Below are 15,456 nucleotides of genomic sequence, written 5' to 3'. Positions count from 1 at the left end.
CTGGCGCCTGTTCGGGTAAGCTGATACGGGAATTAAACCTGCTGGCCTTGTTCTGCATCACAAACCAGCTGTCTAGCCCACTGAGCTAAACCAGCCCTTACCAGACACCACTATTAACATTCCTGGGTATGTTCTGTCTCACCAGCAGGACAGACCCAGCAGAGGTGGCGGCACAGTGGTCTACAGTCAGGAGGGAGTTGCCCTGGGAGTCCTTAACATCGGTTCTGGACCCCATGAAGTGTCATGGCTTCAGGTTAAACAAGGGCAAGGAAACCTCGTGCTGATTACCACATACTGGCTACCATCGACTGATGAATCCTCTATGTTGAACACCACTTAGAGGATGCACTGAGGGTCGCAAGGACGCAGAATAGTCTCTCGGTGGGGGACTTCAATGTCCATCACCAAGAGTGACTAGGTAGTACCACCGCAGATTGAGCGAGCTGGGTTTTAAAGGACATAGCTGCCAGACTGGTACTGCAGCAGGTGGAAAGGGAACCAACAAGAGGGAAAAACATACTTGACCTCATCCTCCCCAATCTGCCTGCTGCTGATGCATCTGCCCATGGCAGTATCGGTCGAAGTGACAACCGCACAGTCCTTGTGGAGACAAAGTCCGGTCTTCACATTGAGGATACCCTCCATTGTGTGGCACTGGCACCTTGCTAAATGGAATGCATTTCGAAAAGATCGAGCAAATTAAGACTGGGCATCCATGAGACACTGTGGGCCATCAGCAGCAGCAGAATTGTATTGAACCACAATCCTCATGGCCCGGCATGTCCCCCACTCTATCATTATCATTAAGCCAAGGGATCCTGGTTCAATGAAGTGTGCAGGAGAGCATGCCAGAAGCAACATCAGGCATACCAAAAAATGAGGTGTTGACCTGGTGAACCTACAACACAGGACTACTTTTGGTTCAAGCAATATAAGCAGCAAGTAATAGACACTGCTAAGTGATTCCAAACAACGCTTCAGATCTAAGCTCTACAGTCCTGCCACATTCAGCAGTGAATGGTGGTGGACAATTAAACACCTCACTGGAAGAGGAGGCTCCACAAATATCCCAGCCTCCATGATGGAGGAGCCCAGCACATATGTGCCAAAGACGAGGCTGAGGCGTTCGGAAGTGCCGAGTGAATGCTCCACCTTGGTCTCCTCTGGAGGTCCCCAGCATCACAGATGTCTGTCTTCAGCCAATATGATTCACTCCATGTGATATCAAGAAATGGCTGAAGGCACTAGATATTGCAACGGTTATGGGCCCTGATAATATTCTGGCAATAGTACTGAAGAGTTGTGCTCCAGAACTTCCTCTAGCAAAGCTGTTCCAGTCCAGCCAGACCATTGGCATCTACCAGGCAATGTGGTAAGTTACCCAGGTGTGTCCTGTACACAAGAAACATGAAAATCCAACCCAGCCAAATACCGTCCTATCAGTCTACTCTCCATCAGCAGCAAAGTGATGGTAGGAGTCATCAACACATTCTAGAAAGTATGTATTTATTTGCTCAGCTATTCCCTTGCCCCCTATTATACATTCCCCTGTTTCTGACTGCAATGGGACCTACGTTTGTCTTCACCAATCTTCTGTTCTTGTAGAAACATAAAGCACGGTAGCACGTGCTTCGGGCAGCACTGGTTTGGGTAGCACAGACAGCACGGTAGCATAGTGGTTACCACTATGGCTTCACAGCACCAGGGTCCCAGGTTCGATTCCCGGCTTGGGCCACTGTCTGTGCGGAGTCTGCACATTCTCCCAGTGTCTGCGTGGGTTTCCTCCGGGTGCTCCGGTTTCTTCCCACATGTTCCGAAAGACGTGCTATGAGGTAATTTGGACATTCTGAATTCTCCCTCTGCACCCGAACAGGCGCTGGAATGTGGTGACTAGGGGCTTTTCACAGTAACTTCATTGCAGTGTTAATGTAAGCCTACTTGTATTATGGGCCAGTTTAGAGAACCCCAATGTGTGTCATGGAGTTCACCTGACCCATAACTTTGAATAGATTGTGGTTATGGGGAGCACAAGGACCCACTTTACAGGTGTGATGCAACAGAGAACTAGAGTATTTTAAAACAAAAACAATGTTTATTCTATAAAATCCAGTTAACACTTTATAAACCCACAGTAAACATCTTAACAACTATCAATACCAATAATCCCCAAAGATACAATATTGTATAAGTAACTCTTAAACTTTCCTTGCAACATCCAGAAGACAAATACCCTCTTTAACACGGAGATAAGATTTAAATTCTCTCCTGAGAGCAGTCAGCACTTTGAAATCCTCCAATGATCTGGAGACAGTCTTTAGATTGCAGAGAGAGATCCTTATACAGCTCCTTGCTTTGCCTGCAGTTATCCAGCTCTCAAAACTAAACTAAAACACACCTTGTAGCAGACAGCCAACAGCGAAAGTAAGAGCAGACAGACAGCCCACTCTCTGACATCACTGCAGCCATTAGACAAACATCCATTTCTTAAAGGTACACCCACTACAGCTATTTGATAGACACCCATTTTTAAAAAGTACTCTCACATGACACTTATGACAATGAAGATTATTATTATTATTATTACTAAATGGAAAATAGGAGCAGGAGGACGTTATTTGGACCTTCGAGCCTGCTCCGCCATTCATTATGAGCATGGCTGACCATCCAACTCAGTCGCCCCACATTGTTTGATCCCCTTCGCCCCAAGTGCTTCGTGAAACCATACAATGTTTTCCTCAACTACTTCCTGAGAACAAAGAAAGAACAAAGAAAAATACAACACGGGAACAAGCCCTTCGGCCCTCCAAGCCTGTGCCGACCATGCTGCCCGTCTAAACTAAATCTTCGTCACTTCCTGGGTCCGTATCCCTCTAAGTCGTGGTCCACATAGGTACCAACGACATAGGCAGGAAAAGGGATAGGGATGTAAGGCAGGAATTCCGGGAGCTAGGGTGGAAACTTAGATCTAGGACAAACGGTTATTATCTCTGGGTTGTTACCCGTGCCACGTGCTAGCGAGACGAGGAATAGGAAGAGAGAGGAGTTGAGCACGTGGCTACAGGGATGGTGCAGGAGGGAGGGTTTCAGATTTATGGATAATTGGGGCCCATTCTGGGGTCGGTGGGACCTCTACAAATGGGATGGTCTACACCTGGACCAGAGGGGTACCAATATCCTGGGGGGGAAATTTGCTAATGCTCTTCGGGAGGGTTTAAACTAGTTCAGCAGGGGCTTGGGAACCTGAATTGTAGCTCCAGTATACAGGAGGTTGAGTGTAGTGAGGTCATGAGTAAGGTTTCAAAGTTGGAGGAGTGTACCGGCAGGCAGGAAGGTGGTTTAAAGTGTGTCTTCAATGCCAGGAGCATCTGGAATAAGGTGGGTGAACTTGCGGCATGGGTTGGTACATGGACTTCAATGTTGTGGCCATTTCGGAGACCTGGATAGAGCAGGGACAGGAATAGTTGTTGCAGGTGCCGGGGTTTAGATATTTCAGTAAGCTCAGGGAAGGTGGTAAAAGGGGGAGGGGTGGCATTGTTAGTCATGGACAGTATAACGGTGGCAGAAAGGACGTTTGATGAGGACTCGTCTACTGAGGTAGTATGGGCTGAGGTTAGAAACAGGAAAGGAGAGGTCACCCTGTTAGGGGTTTTCTATAGGCCTCCGAAAGGTTCCAGAGATGTAGAGTAAAGGATTGCAAAGATGCTTCTGGATAGGAGCGAAAGCAACAGGGTAGTTGTTATGGGGGACTTTAACTTCCCAAATATTGACTGGAAACGCTATAGTTCGAGTACTTTAGATGGGTCCGTTTTTGTCCAATGTGTGCAGGAGGGTTTCCTGACACAGTATGTATATCGGCCAACGAGAGGCGAGGCCATTTTGGATTTGGTACTGTGTAATGAACTAGGACAGGTGTTAGATTTGGAGGTAGGTGAGCACTTTGGTGATAGTGACCACAATTCGATTACGTTTACTTTAGTGATGGAAAGGGATAGGTATACCGCAGGGCAAGAGTTGTATCTGGGGGAAAGGCAATTATGATGCGATGAGGCAAGACTTGGGATGCATCGGATGGAGAGGCACAGTATTCCATTCCATTGGGCACAATGGAAATGTGGAGCTTGTTCAAGGAACAGCTACTGCGTGTCCTTGATAAGTATGTACCTGTCAGGCAGGGAGGAAGTGGTCGAGCAAGGGAACCGTGGTTTACTAAAGCAGTCGAAACACTTGTCAAGAGGAAGAAGGAGGCTTATGTAAAGATGAGACATGAAGGTTCAGTTAGGGCGCTCGAGATTTACAAGTTAGCTAGGAAGGACCGAAAGAGAGAGCTAAGAAGAGCCAGGAGGGGACATGAGAAGTCTTTGGCAGGTAGGATCAAGGATAACTTCAAAGCTTTCTAGAGATATGTCAGGAATAAAAGAATGACTAAGGTAAGAGTAGGGCCAGTCAAAGACAGTAGCAGGAAGTTGTGCGTGGAGTCCGAGGAGATGAGAGGTGCTCAATGAATATTTTTCTTCAATATTCACACCGGAAAAAGATAATGTTGTCGAGGAGACTATTGAGATTCGGGCTACTAGACTCGAAGGGCTTGAGGTTCATAACGAGGATGGATGTGTTAGCAATTCTGGAAAGTGTGAAAATAGATAAGTCCCCTGGGCCGGATGGGATTTATCCTAGGATTCTCTGGGAAGCTAGGGAGGAGATTGCTGAGCCTTTGGCTTTGATCTTTAAGTCATCTTTGTCTGCAGGAATAGTGCCAGAAGACTGGAGGATAGCAAATGTTGTCCCCTTGTTCAAGTAGGGAAGTAGAGACAACCCCGGTAACGATAGACCAGTGAGCCTTACTTCTGTTGTGGGCAAAATCTTGGAAGGGTTTATAAGAGATAGGATGTCTAATCACCTGGAAAGGAATAATTTGATTAGAGATAGTCAACACGGTTTTGTGAAGGGTAGGTCGTGCTTCACAAACTTGATTGAGTTCTTTGAGAAGGTGACCAAACAGGTGAATGAGTGTAAAGCAGTTGGTGTGGTGTATATGGATTTCAGTAACGCGTTTGATAAGGTTCCCCACGGTAGGCTACTGCAGAAAATACAGAGGCAGGGGATTCAGGGTGATTTACCAGTTTGGATCAGAAATTGGCTAGCTGGAAGAAGACAAAGGGTGGTGGTTGATGGGAAATGATTAGACTGGAGTCCAGTTACTAGTGGTGTACCACAAGGATCTGTTTTGGGGCCACTGCTGTTTGTCATTTTTATAAATGACCTGGAGGAGGGCGTAGAAGGATGGGTGAGTAAATTTGCAGATGACACTAAAGTCGGTGGAGTTGTGGACAGTGCGGAAGGATGTTACAAGTTACAGAGGGACATGGATAAGCTGCAGCTCTGGGCTGAGAGGTGGCAAATAGAGTTTAATGCAGAAAAGTGTGAGGTGATTCATTTTGGAAGGAATATCAGGAAGACGCAATACTGGGCTAATGGTAAGATTCTTGGCAGTGTGGATGAACAGAGAGATCTCGGTGTCCATGTACATAGATCCCTGAAAGTTGCCACCCAGATTGAGAGGGTTGTTAAGAGGGCGTATGGTGTGTTAGCTTTTATTGGCACAGGGATTGAGTTTCGGAGCCATGAGGTCATGTTACCGCTGTACAAAACTCTGGTGCGGCTGCATTTGGAGTATTGTGTGCAATTCTGGTCGCCGCATTATAGGAAGGATGTGGAAGCATTGGAAAGGGTGCAGAGGAGATTTACCAAATGTTGCCTGGTATGGAGGGAAGAGCTTATGAGGAAAGGCTGAGGGACTTGAGGCTGTTTTCGTTAGAGAGAAGAAGGTTAAGAGGTGACTTAATTGAGACATACAAGATGATCAGAGGATTGGATAGGGTGGACAGAGAGCCTTTTTCCTCGGATGGTGATGTCTAGCATGAGGGGAGATAGCTTTAAATTGAGGGGAGATAGACATAGGACAGATGTCAGAGGTAGGTTATTTACTCAGAGTAGTAAGGGCATGGAATGCCCTGCCTGCAACAGTAGCGGACTCGCCAACACGAAGGGCATTCAAATGGTCATTGGATAGACATGTGGATGATAAGGGAATAGTGTAGATGGGCTTTAGAGTGGTTTCACAGGTCGGCGCAACATCTAGGGCCGAAGGGCCTGTACTGCGCTGTAATGTTCCATGTTCTATTCCCATCCTATTCATGTATTTGTCAAGATGCCCCTTAAATGTCACTACCGTCCCTGCTTCCACCACCTCCTCCGGCAGCGAGTTCCAAGCACCCATTACCCTCTGTGTAAAAAATCTGCCTCGTTCATCTCCTCTAAATCTTGCCCCTCGCACCTTAAACCTATGCCCCCTGGTAATTGACCCCTCTACCCTGGGAAAAAGTCTCTGACTATCCAATTTGTCTCTGCCCCTCATAATTTTGTAGACCTCTATCAGGTCACCCCTCAACCTCTGTTGTTCCAGTGAGAACAAACCAAGTTTATTCAACCGCTCCTCATAGCTAATGCCCTCCATCCCAGGCAACATCCTGGTAAATCTCTTCTGCATCCTCTCTAAAGCCTCCATATCCTTCTGGTAGTGTGGCGACCAGAATTGAACACTCTACTCCCAAGTGTGGCCTAACTAAGGTCCTATACAGCTGCAACATGACTTGCCAGTTCTCATACTCAGTGCCCCGGCCAAATGCCTTCTTGACTACCTTCTCCACCTGTGTTGCCCCTTCCAGTGACCTGTGGACCTGTACACCTAGATCTCTCTGACTTTCAATACTCTTGAGGGTTCTACCATTCACTGTATATTCCCTACCTGTATTAGACCTTCCAAAATGCATTACCTCACATTTGCCCATATTAAACTCCATCTGCCATCTCTCCGCCCAAGTCTCCAAACGATCTAAATCCTGTTGTATCCTCTGACAGTCCTCATCGCTATCCGCAATTCCACCAACCTTTGTGTCGTCTGCAAACTTGCCAATCAGACCAGTTACATTTCCCTCCAAATCATTTATATATCCTACGAACAGCAAAGGTCCCAGCACTGATGCCTGCGGAACACCACTAGTCACAGCCCTCCAATTAGAAAAGCACCCTTCCATAGCTACTCTCTGCCTTCTATGACCTAGCCGGTTCTGTATCCATCTTGCCAGATGGTGTAGGAGGGAGGGTTTCTGATCTGTGTGAATTCACCTTTTGTACCAGCCTACCATGAGGGACCTTGTCAAAGGCCTTACTGAAGTCCATATACACAACATCCACTGGCCTACCTGCATCAATCATTTTTGTGACCTCTTCGAAAAACTCTTATCTAGTTAGTGAGACATGACCTCCCCTTCACAAAACCATGCTGCCTCTCGCTAATAATCTCATTTTCTTCCAAATGAGAGTAGATCCTGTCTCGAAGAATTCTCTCCAGTAATTACTCTACCACTGATGTAAGGCTCACCGCCTGTAGTTACCTGGATTATCCTTGCTACCCTTCTTAAGCAAAGGAATACCATTGGCTATTCTCCAGTCCTCCGGGACATCACCTGAAGACAGTGACGATCCAATGATTTCTGTCAAGGCCTCAGCAATTTCCTCTTTAGCCTCCTTAAGTATTCTGGGGTAGAGCCCATCAGGCCCTGGGGACATATCTACCGTAATCTTTTTCAAGACACCCAACACCTCGTCTTTTTGGATTTCAATGTGACCCAGGCTATTCACACGCCCTTCTCCAGAGTCAACATCTACCAATTCCTTCTCTTTGGTGAATACTGATGCAAAGTATTCATTTAGTATCTCGCCCATTTCCTCTGGCTCCCCACACATTCTCTTGTCTAGCCTTCAGTGGGCCAACCCTTTCCCTGGCTACCCTCTTGCTTTTTATGTACGTGTCAAAAGCCTTGGGATTTTCCTTAACCCTATTTGCCAATGACTTTTCGTGACCCCTTCTAGCCCTCCTGACTCCTTCCTTAAGTTCCTTCCTACTTTCCTTATATCCCACACAGGCTTCGTCTGTTCCCAGCCTTTTAGCCCTGACAAATGGCTCCTTTTTCTTTTTGACGAGGCCTATAATATCTCTCGTTATCCAAGGTTCCCGAAAATTGCCGTATTTATCCTTCTTCCTGACAGGAACATGCCGGTCCTGAATTCCTTTCAACTGACATTTCAAAGCCTCCCACATGTCAGATGTTGATTTACCCTCAAACATCCGCCCTCAATCTAGGTTCTTCAGTTCCCGCCTAATATTGTTAAAATTAGCCTTCCCCCAATTTAGCACATTTACCCTAGGACCACTCTTACCCTTGTCCACCAGCACTTTGAAACTTACTGAGTTGTAGTCACTGTTCCCAATATGCTCCCCTACTGAAACTTCTACCACCTGGCCGGGCTCATTCCCCAATACCAGGTCCAGTACAGCCCCTTCCCTAGTTGGATTATCTACATATTGATTTAAGAAGCCCTCCTGGATGCTCCTTACAAACTCTGCCCCGTCTAAGTCCCTATCACTAAGCGAGTCCCGGTCAATGTTAGCGAAGTTGAAGTCTCCCATCACAACAACCCTGTTTTTACTCTTTTCCAAAATCTGTCTACCTATCTACTCCTCTATCTCCCGCTGGCTGTTGGGAGGCCTGTAGTAAACCCCCAACATTGTGACTGCACCCTTCTTCTAGTGGGCAGTACGGTAGCATTGTGGTTAGCACAATTGTTTCACAGCTCCAGGGTCCCAGGTTCGATTCCCAGCTTGGTTCCCAGTCTGTGCGGGTCTGCACGTTCTCCCCATGTGTGCGTGGGTTTCCTCCGGGTGCTCTGGTTTCCTCCCACAGTCCAAAGATGTGTGGCTTAGGTGGCTTGGCCATGCTAAATTGTCCTTGGTGTCCAAAATTGCCCTTAGAGTTGGGTGGGGTTACTGGGTAATGGCGGTAGGGTGCAGGTGTTGGCTTGGGTAGGGTGCTCTTTCCAAGAACCAGTGCAGACGCGATGGGCCGAATGGCCTTCTGCCCAGTAAATTCTATGATTCTTATTCCTGATCTCTACCCATATAGCCTCGCTGCCCTCTGAGGTGTCCTCCCGTCATACAGGTGTGATATTCTCCCGAACCAGTAGCGCAACTCCGCCACCCCTTTTACATCCCCCTCTATCCCGCCTGAACCATCTAAATCCTGGAATGTTTCGCTGCCAATCCTGTCCTTCCCTCAAACAGGTCTCTGTAATGGCAACAACATAGTTCCAAGTACTAATCCAAGCTCTAAGTTCATCTGCCTTACCCGGAATACTTCTTGCATTAAAACACATGCACTTCAGGCCGCCAGACCTGCTGTTTTCGCAACATCTCCCTGTCTGCTCTTCATCAGAGTCATACTGGCCCTATTCCCTAGTTCTGCCTTAATGCTTTCACCTATCTGACCTATCGCTCCGGTGCCCATCCCCCTGCCATACTAGTTTAAAGCAAACCTCGCTGCCAGGATATTTATGCCTCTCCAGTTTAGATGCAACCTGTCCTTCTTATACAGGTCACACCTGCCCCGGAAGAGCTCCCAGTGGTCCAGATAACGGAAACCCTCCCTCCTACACCAGCTGTTTAGCCACATGTTTCGCTGCTCTATCTTCCTATTTCTAGCCTCACTGGCACAGGGAGTAATCCCGAGATTACAACCCTAGAGGTCCTGTCTTTTAACTTTCTGCCTAGCTCCCTGAACTCCTGCTGCAGAACCTCATGCCCTTCCTGCCTGTGTCGTTAGTACCAATATGCCCAACAACCTTTGCCTGTTTGCCCTCCCTCTTCAGTATGCCCACTACCCGTTCGGAGACATCCTGGACCCTTGCACCAGGGAGGCAACATACCATCCTGGAGTCTCTTTCACGTCCACAGGAGCGCCTATCTGTGCCCCTGACTGTAGAGTCCCCTATGACTATTGCTCTCCTGCGCTTTGACCCTCCCTGCTGAACATCAGAGCCAGCCGTGGTGCCACTGCTCTGGCTGCTGCTGTTTTCCCCTGATAGGCTGTACCCCCTGACAGTATCCAAAGCGGTATACCTGTTCGAGAGGGGGGACAACCATAGGGGATTCCTGCACTGAATACCTGCCCCTTCTGGTGGTCACCCATTTCTTTGCCTGCACCTTGGGTGTGAGCACATTTATATACCTGCTATGTGTGATGCTTTCCGCCACCTGCATGCTCCTAAGTGCATCCAACTGCTGCTCCAACCGAACCATGCGGTCTGTGAGGAGCTCTAGTTGGGTGCACTTTCTGCAGATGAAGCCATCCGGGACGCTGGAAGCCTCCCGGACCTGCCACATCTCACACTCCGAGCACTGCACCCTTCTAATTGACATTGCATTAATTAATTAGTAAATTAAATTCTAAATTTTTTTACAAAAAAAGTTACTGTTAACTACATGTTTCCGAGTACTAGATTGCTACTACAAATGTGAAAGATAAATACAGTACTCTCCGATCTCTGGCATAGATAGCCCTCTAAATTATAATTAAGTAATTAAGTAATTATGTTTAATTAGTTTAACAATGTTTAATTTTTAAATTTAGTGTAGATTCCCAACCAGCCAATCAGGTCACAGCTTTACTAGGATGCCACTTCAGTCCCCCCCCCCATTTGAAAAGGTAATAGAAATCACTTACCTTCCCAGGATGCTCTCTGGTTCTCTCCCTGCAGATTAACAGTTACAGGCCAGAGGAAAGAGAACAAAACAGTAGGGAAAAAGCACCTTCTCCCACTCTGCATCGAATTACCTCACTGCACCAAATTACCAAGTTCCAATTCCCACTCTGGATGTCTCTCACTCACTCAGGCTGTGTCTCTTTGACTTGCGCAAAGGTTACTGAGTGCGCTTTCTGTCTGTCTTTTATACAGACCTCCGCTAACCAGAGTGACTCACACTACTTAAGCTTCAAACAGAAGAATACAATGTACACCCTTGTGTACTAAACAGGCCTCAGGTGACTGACAGATAACTACCTCTCAGCAATTAGGGTGAGGGCAGCTTCAGCCACTGCCTCTAAGCAGTTAGGGTGGAGGCAGCTTCAGCCAATCAGACTCTAAGCTACACACTGCACTTTTGACTGAGAAACGGCAGAATTAGACTTAGACTAAGCCTAAGAATTAGACTTGCCACTTACCTTTCCTTTCCTGATTACCTCACTGCACCAAATTACCGAGTTCCAATTCCCACTCTGGATGTGTCTCACTCCGGCTGTGTCTCCTTGACCTGCACAAAACTGTGGTCACAAATTCCACAGGCTGACCACTCTCTGTGTGAAGACATTTCTCCTAATTTCTGTCCTAAATAGTCTGATCTACTCCTAATCCTTAGACTATTACTCCTGGTTCTGGATACCTCCACCATCAGGAACTTTCTTTCTGCATTTACCCTGTCTATCCCGTTAGAATTGTTTAGCTTCTATAAGATCCCCCTCACCCCCGCATTCTTCTGACCTCCAGCAAATACAATTCTAACTGATTCAATCTCTCCTCGTACGTCATTCCCACCATCCCAGGAATCCGTCTGGTAAATGTTCGCTGTGCTCCCTCGAGAGCAAGAATATCCTTCCTCAGATAAGGAGACCAAAATTCCACACTGTCGTGTTGGGTGTTTCGATACACAAATGAACCAACAAGGTTGTAGATGGTACAACTCTGTTTTATTGTCTTAAACAATAGCAACTAATAACTGTTGGCTGAGGTTCGTGCTTCACCAGCTAACCTGTGGACCCAGCCCTTTCGCTATCTTGGTGAGGCACTCAGCACATGGTGTATGTCTGAGTGGCACGCTGTGAGCTCTGTGCTCTGAGCTATCTCCTGGTAGAATGAGCGGAACTGTTTTATAGTGTGTGTGCTCTCACTGGTGATTGGCTGCGATGTTGTGTGTGTGCTGGTTGGTCCAACTACCTGTCCATCAGTGTGTGTGTGATTGCACCATGATATGCTAAGGTGGATATCATGACACACACACTATTCCAGGTGTGGCCGCACCAAGGTCCTGTATAAGTCCAGCAAGACATCCCTGCCCCTGTACTCGAATTCTCTCTCCCTGAAGGCCAAAATACCATTTGCCACCTTGACCGCCTGCTGTACCTGCATGCTTCCTTCAGTGACTGGTGTACAAGGGCACCGAAGTGTCATTGCAGATTTCTCCCTCCTAATTTCTGGCCATTCTGATATTAGTCTGTCTGTCTTATTTTTCCTATCATAAGAACATAATAACTAGGAGCAGGAGTAGGCCATCTGGCCCCTCGAGCCTGCTCCACCATTCAATGAGATCATGGCTGATCTTTTGTGGACTCAGCTCCACTTTCCGGCCTGAACTCCATAACCCTTCATCCCTTCATCCCTTTATTCTTCAAAAAACTATCAATCTTTATCTTAAATCTTATCATAGTGGATAACCTCGCATTTCTCCAAATTATACTGCATCTGCCATTGATTTGCCCACTCGCTCAACTCGTACAAATCACACTGAACAAAGAAGAAAGAACAAAGAAAAGTACAGCACAGGAACAGGCCCTTCGGCCCTCCAAGCCTGCGCCGACCATGCTGCCCGTCTAAACTAAAATTTTCTACACTTCTGGGGTCCATATCCCTCTATTTCCATCTTATTCATATATTTGTCAAGATGCCCCTTAAACGTCACTTTTGTCCCTGCTTCTACCACCTCCGGCAGCGAGTTCCAGGCACCCACTACCCTCTGTATAAAAGACCTTACCTCGTACATCTCCTCTAAACCTTGCCCCTCGCACCTTAAACCTATGCCGCCTAGTAATTGACTCCTCTATCCTGGGAAAAAGCCTCTGAATATCCACTCTGCCTATGCCCCTCGTAATTTTGTAGACCTCTATCAGGTCGCCCCTCAACCTCCATTGCCAATTTTTAAACTCAGTGCGCTGGCCAATGAAGGCAACAATGCCGTATGCCTTCTTGACTACCTTCTCCACCTGTGTTGCCATTTTGTGACCTGTGGACCTGTGCACCAAGATCTCTCTGACTGTCAATACTCTTGAGGGTTCTACCATTCACTGTATATTCCCTACCTGTATTAGACCTTCCAAAATGCATTACCTCACATTTGTCCAGATTAAACTCCATCTGCCATCTCCGCCCAAGTCTCCAAACAATCTAAATTCTGCTGTATCCTCTGACAGTCCTCATCGCGATCTGCAATTCCACCAACCTTTGTGTCGTCTGCAAACTTACGAATCAGACCAGTTACATTTTCCTCCAAATCATTTATATATACTACGAACAGCAAAGGTCCCAGCACTAATCCCTGCGGAACACCACCAGTCACAGCCCTCCAATCAGAAAAGCACCCTTCCATTGCTACTCTCTGCCTTCTATGACCTAGCCAGTTCTATATCCATCTTGCCAGCTCACCTCTGACCCTGTGTGACTTCACCTTTTGTACCAGTCTACCATGAGGGACCTTGTCAAAGGTCTTACTGAAGTCCATATAGACCACATCCACTGCCCTACCTACATCAATCATCTTTGTGACCTCCTCGATCAACTCTTATCAAGTTAGTGAGACATGACCTCTCCTTCACAAAACCGTGCTGCCTCTCGCTAATACGATTACTTGCTTCCAAATGGGAGTAGATTCTGCTCGAAGAATTCTCTCCAGTAATTTCCCTACCACTGACGTAAGGCTCACCGGCCTGTAGTTTGCTGGATTATCCTTGCTACCCTTCTTAAACAAAGGAACAATATTGGCTGTTCTCCAGTCCTCCGGGACATCACCTGAAGACAGTGAGGATCCAAAGATTTCTGTCAAGGCCTCAGCAATTTCCTCCCTAGCCTCCTTCAGTATTCTGGCTAGATCCCATCAGGCCGTGGGGACTTAACCACCGTAATATTTTTCAAGACGCCCAACACCTCGTCTTTTTGGATCTCCATGTGACCCAGGCTATTCACACGGCCTTCTCCAGACTCAACATCCACCAATTCCTTCTCTTTGGTGAATACTAATGCAGAGTATTCATTTAGTACCTCGCCGATTTCCTCTGGCTCCACACAGCGATTCGCTCCCCTGTCCTTCAGTGGGCCAACCCTTTCCCTGGCTACCCTCTTGCTTTTTATGTACGTATAAAAAGCCTTGGGATTTTCCTTAACCCTATTTGCCAATGACTTTACGTGACCCCTTTTAGCACTCCTGACTCCTTGTTTAAGTTCCTTCCTACTTTCCTTATATTCCACACGGGCTTACCAGCCTTCTAGCCCTGACCAGTGCCTCCATTTTCTTTTTTTTCTTTTTAAAAAAATATATTTTATTCAAAATCTTGTGGCCAAACATAACAGTACATAGTTTTTCTTTTGAACAACAAAGCAATATAAATAACCGTGGCCAATTTTAAACAAATAAATATATAAACAAAAACAAAACCAAGTGGCAACTGCCTTGTCAAAAATAGTTACTCTCCAGAGATACAATCCAACAATCCAATATACATTACCTATAACAAGTGTCTATACATATACAATGACATCCCTGAGAGTCCGTCCGGTTCCCCCTCCCCCCCCCCCCCCCCCCCCCACACACACACACACACTCCCCCCTGGGTTGCTGCTGTTGTCTACTTCTTTTCCATTCCCTCTATCTTTCTGTGAGGTAGTCGACGACCGGTTGCCACCGCCTGGTGAACCCTTGAGCCGAACCTCTTAATACGAACTTAATCCGTTCTAACTTTATAAACCCTGCCATGTTGTTTATCCAGGTCTCCACACCCGGGGGTTTGGCTTCCTTCCACATTAACAATATCCTGCGCCGGACTACTAGGGACGCAAAGGCCAAAACATCAGCCTCTCTCGCCTCCTGCACTCCCGGCTCTTCTGCAACCCCGAATATAGCCAACCCCCAGCTTGGTTCGACCCGGACCCCCACCACCTTCGAAAGCACCTTTGCCACCCCCACCCAGAACCCCTGTAGTGCCAGGCATGACCAGAACATGTGGGTGTGATTCGCTGGGCTTCTCGAGCATCTCCCACACCTATCCTCTACCCCAAAAAATCTACTGAGCCGTGCTCCAGTCAAATGCGCCCTGTGTAGAACCTTGAATTGTATCAGGCTTAGCCTGGCACACGAGGACGATGAGTTTACCCTACGTAGGGCGTCAGCCCCACAGCCCCTCCTCCCCAGCTCTTCTTCCCATTTCCCTTTCAGCTCATCTACCATGATCTCCCCCTCGTCCCTCATTTCCCTATATATGTCCGACACCTTACCATCCCCCACCCATGTCTCTGTGATCACTCTATCCTGCACCTCCTGCGTCGCGAGCTGCGGAAATTCCCTCACCTGTTGCCTCGCGAAAGCCCTCAGTTGCACATACCGAAATGCATTCCCTTGGGGCAACCCATATTTTTCCGTCCGCGCACCCAGACTCGCAAACGTCCCATTTACAAACAGATCTCTCAATTGTACTACCCCAGCTCTTTGCCATGCTCCAAATCCCCCATCCATTCTCCCCG

At 47.3% G+C, this 15,456-nt stretch overlaps 1 protein-coding gene across 2 annotated transcripts in view; it reads left to right on the top strand.

Moving 5' to 3' along the window:
* Positions 1-15,456, top strand: part of LOC140385316 (regulator of G-protein signaling 22-like) — a 689,200-nt gene that overhangs the window by 35,010 nt on the left and 638,734 nt on the right. The gene's annotated exons all lie outside the window — the stretch shown is intronic.

This window comes from Scyliorhinus torazame, chromosome 11, assembly GCF_047496885.1.
Source record: "Scyliorhinus torazame isolate Kashiwa2021f chromosome 11, sScyTor2.1, whole genome shotgun sequence".
Taxonomy (NCBI): Eukaryota; Metazoa; Chordata; class Chondrichthyes; order Carcharhiniformes; family Scyliorhinidae; genus Scyliorhinus; species Scyliorhinus torazame.
This window is presented reverse-complemented; position numbering and strand designations above follow the sequence as displayed.